Source organism: Choloepus didactylus, chromosome 2 (assembly GCF_015220235.1).
Source record: "Choloepus didactylus isolate mChoDid1 chromosome 2, mChoDid1.pri, whole genome shotgun sequence".
Taxonomy (NCBI): domain Eukaryota; kingdom Metazoa; phylum Chordata; class Mammalia; order Pilosa; family Megalonychidae; genus Choloepus; species Choloepus didactylus.
The window spans coordinates 74,724,722-74,729,703 of NC_051308.1; positions in this window are offsets into that span (position 1 = coordinate 74,724,722).

A 4,982-nucleotide genomic window follows, 5' to 3' on the forward strand; every position below is an offset into this window, starting at 1 on the left:
AAAAAAAATCTCCATCAGCTCAGAGCTGCCTTGTGCACCTGCAAAGATAATCCTGCTGTATCACCACAAAATATCTGTCCATTGCAAGCTAAGTGAGACATCATTAAGATGCTTTAATTCATCAAGTTAGTGCCAAGGATATAAATTTTACCAGTTTTCCAGCTTCCTTTGAAAGGTTTTCATAAGCCCACCATGTCTCACCTTTCTGGGCATCTCAGCTTCCTTCAAAATCCTAACACTACCAAGTCAGACTTCTTCATTTGGTCTCCCAGCTGCATTCTGTTCTGTTCATCCTCTGTTGTCTGAGTATTCTACTACCCCTCATCTCCTAGAGGCTTCCTTTTTGATCCCCTGAATCCTGAACTTATGATCCCAAATCACTTTTCTGGTTTTTACAACTTCTTTTTCTTAGCTTATTCATCAGATCTTCTAAGGACGTTGCTCTCCAGCACTTTTTTATAGAAAAAAAAATTTTTAACCCCTCACATCTCACCTATATTTCAATATGGGAATTTGAGCCTTATTAGGTTTTATAGAATTCTCAGCCATATTTCCTTTGAGTAGGCTTCTTTCTTATATCTCATTTTTGAACTCCTATGATACACACAGACACAGACACAGACACAGACACACACACACACACACACACACACACTGGAACATATGATTCACCCCTCCATATTTCTTAAATTTTCTTTTTAATCTTTCATTAAAATTTCTTTTTTAATGGTATAGCCTCTGTGGAAGACAGTTTGGTGGTTCTTCAGAATGCTGAGTACAGAGTTGCCCAACAATTCCACTACTTGGCATTTTCACAGAAGATCTGAAAACAGGGATATGAACAGACACCTGCAACCAATGTGCATAGCAGCATTATTCACAATTGCCAAAAGATAAAAACAACCCAAGTGTTCATCAACAGAAGAATGAATAAACAAAATGCAATATCTACATATGATGGAATATTATTTGGCAGAAAGAAGGAATGAAGTTCTGAAGCACATGAGAACACAGATAAATCTTGAGGACATTATGTTGAGTGAAATAAGTCAGACACAAAAGGGCAAATATTGTATGATCTCACTAATGTGCACTAGCTATAATCTGTAAACACATAGACATAAAATCTAGAATATTGGTTACCAGGAGATGAGATAAGGCTAGAGAATGGGGAACAGTTGCTTAATATGCACAGGATATTTAACTAGATTGAATTGAAACATTTGGAAATGGATAGAGGCAACAGTAACACATCATTGTGAGCAAAATCACTAGTACTGAATTATGAGTGAATGTAGTTGAAAAGGGATCATTTAAAGTCATGTAGGGAAAGCTGGTCACCAGAAGGAAAGCTAGAGGAGAAAATGTGGGAATGTACAACACAATGAATCTCCTGGTGGATGATGACTGTGATTAACAGCACAAATATAAAAAAGTTCTCTTATGAACTAGAACAAACATACAACACTATTACAAGGAGTTAATAATAGAGGGGTATTTGAGAGAAAGTGTACCTATTGCAAACTATGGACTATAATTAACAGTAATATCTTTATATTCTTTCATCAACAGTAACAAATGTATCAAAACAATACTAGGGGTTAAAATAGGGGGGATAAGGGATAAGGAAAATTTTAGGTTTTCCTTTGTATTTTTATTGTATCTTATTATTATTATACTTTGGAGTAATGAAAATGTCCTAAAATTGATTGTGGAGATGATTCACAACTATGTGATGATACTGGGAGCCAATGATGGTATACTTTGGATGGATTATATGGTGTATAAATATATTTCAATAAAATTGCATTAAAATTTTTCTTTTATAATTCCCAACTCTATCTCTCTGTGGTATATTGTGATTCATTTCCTTAGATCTCCCTTCCAATTCACTAATTTTCTCTTCAACTGCCTCTATTCTACCTAAAAATGTGTCATTGAATGCATAATTTAAAATTATAAATATAATTTAATTATATATATATAATTTAAAAGTATAATAATATAATCAAAAAGTGTAAATACACCTTTTAAAGATCCCTTTCTTATTGTTCTATTATCCATTGTTCTACATAAAATAACCAATTTTTTGCAGGTTATGATAGTCTTTCACAGTGGTCACTTTCTCATATATGCTGCACATTTTTTCTGCATCCTTATTTTTATCAGGAACATTTTCCATGGGAATCCCAAGAATGCTTGTGGTGGAGTTGGTTATATCTGTGGAGTGGCTTCATCATTGCCTAAATCAGGCTGATCTGGCAGTTGACTTTTGTAGACCACTTTTTCACTGTGTCTCAGCTTCAGGTTTCTGCACTTAATTTGGGTCATGTTCTTGACAGCAATGCAATATCTTCATCCATTTTTTTTTTTCCCAGTAACTTTTGTTCTGGATCAAAACACTAGGCTGGTCAGGGATACTTTCTCATTCCTGCTCAACAATTTTACACTAGTTTCCAGGCATCTGACATTAAGCAGGGAGCCTAATTCTAGTTCCCTTTTGAACAGTGTTCACATAACCTCATTGTTTGCTCCTGCAAGGACATTAAAACCCCTGCCTTTAAGACATATGTCACCACCTGGTAGACCTATAGTTCTTATTGTTTGTGAGTATCTAGAAACTGATGATTTCCCCTTCAATTTTTAGTCCAGATTTAATTTAATATTTTGTAATTTCACTTAGTGGCTTGATGTATCTGGAGAAGAATCTGGGATTCTTACATCTGCCCAGGCTACAATAGTTCTAGTCCACTCTTCAACCCACTTTGATATGTTTTTAGTCTCTTTAGTTCTAATGAAAATGCTGATCACCTATGGCTTCCATCTTGTGAAATCCAATAAATCCTTTTTTAAAATATGCAATTATATTGAAACATATTCACATACCACACCATCATACAAAGTGTACAACTGTTCACAGTGTCATCATATAGTTGTGCATTCATCACCACAATCAATTTTTGAACATTTTCATTAATCCAAAAAAAAATAAAAAATAAAAATCAGAATAAAAATAAAAGTAAAAAAAGAATGCCAATAATGTCTCACAATCCTCCTTCCTTACCTCCTATTATTAATTTACTTTTTGTCCCCATTTTTCTGCTCATTTGTCAGTACACTGGGTAAAGGGAGTATGAGCCATAAGGTTTTCAAAATCACACAGTGACACCAAATAAGCTATATAGTTATCCAGTGATCTTCAACAATCAAGGATACTGGCTTGCAGGTCAACAGTTTCAGTATTTCCTTCTAGCTATTTTAATAAACTAAAAACTAAAAAGGGATATCTATATAACGCATAAGAGTTACCTCCAGAATGATCTCTCAGCTCCATTTGAAATCTCTCAGCCACTAAAACTGTATTGTGTTTCATTTTTCTTCCCACTTTTGGTCCAGAAGACTCACAATCTTATGAAGCCAGGTCCAGATTCATCCCTGGAAGCCATGTCCCATATTGCCAGGGAGATTTACACCCCTGGGAGTCATGCCTCATGTAGGGGGGAGGGCAGTGAGTTTACCTGCTGAGTTGGCTTAGAGAGAGAGGCCACATGTGAGCAACAAAGAGGCTCCCTGGTGGTGACTCTCAAGCATAGTTATAAGTAGGCTTAGCCTCTCCTTTGCAGTAACAAGCTTCATAAGAGCAAGTCCCAAGATTGAGGGCTCAGCCTACCAAACTGGTAGTCCCCAGTGCTTATGAGAATGTCAGGAATTCCCCAGCTGGTGAAGTTTAATATTTCCACATTTTCCCCCAATCCTTCAAGGGGGCTTTGCAAATACTTTTTATTCTCTGCCCAGATTACTCTGGATATAGCAGGGCTTCCCACTAACCTGTAAAAACTAACCAGATCTTACTCCCTATTCAAGGTTCCATGTAATTATGGTGTTTGAGTAAACCGATGATACAAGTTACACTATATAATGTGCTACAGAAAATATAGATTTTCCACCAAATAAACATCTCTTCCTTTGGTCCCACACAGAAGCTAAAGTTTTAAAACACAGTTAATATCATCCTCTACCCTTTTGTCTGATCTACCCCAGTCTCCACTAAGTCCATATTGTTCAGATCTCCAAATGAAGTCTGATCTCTTTTTCAGACTCTTTAATAGTTGCTACATGGGGCAATGCTGACACTCACAGCTGCTGAACTCTGGCTCTGAGTCCCAGGCACCAAACAGAACACCTGAGGCTCCAGGGACTAACCACATCATACACAAACTGCTCAACATTTCAGAATTTAGAAATAACTGTTACAACTCATAAATAGATGTGACTTCTGTAAGTGCTTACAGTCTAATATCCTATACATAATATTTCCCCTGATAATCAATGTTCCCAGATTCAATTCTCAGAGTTTGCACATTATTGTTAATTCATACTAGTGAGATGTTATAATGTTTGCCTTTTCATTTCTGGCTTATTTCATTCAACCTACTACTATGCTCAAGTTTCATTCACCTAGTTGCATACATTGCACTTCCTTCCTTCTTGCTGCCACTCAATATTTCATTGTATGTATACTTCACTGTTTGCCATTTGGCTTATCAGTCAATGTACCCTTAGGCCAACTCCATCCACTGTGAATACTGCCACCACAAACACCAGTGTGCAAATGCTCACTCATGTCCCTGCTCTCAGTTCCTCCAAGTATACAATCAATAACAGGGTGGCAGGACCATACAGCAACTCCATACTTAGCTTCCTGTGAAACTACCACACTGTCCTCCAGCTGGACTGCACCATTCCACTTCCCCACCAACAATGAATAAGTACATCCCTCTCTTCATATTTTCACCAGCACTTGTAGCCCTCTGTTTATTTTTTGAACAGTTTTATTCACACACCATACAATCCATCCTAAGTAAACAATCAATGATTCCTGGTATAAATACCTAGTTATGCATTTACCACAATAATCTATATGAGGACATTTCCATTTCTTCTGCAATGAAAGGGGAAGAGGAGAAAAAAAGGAAGAAAAA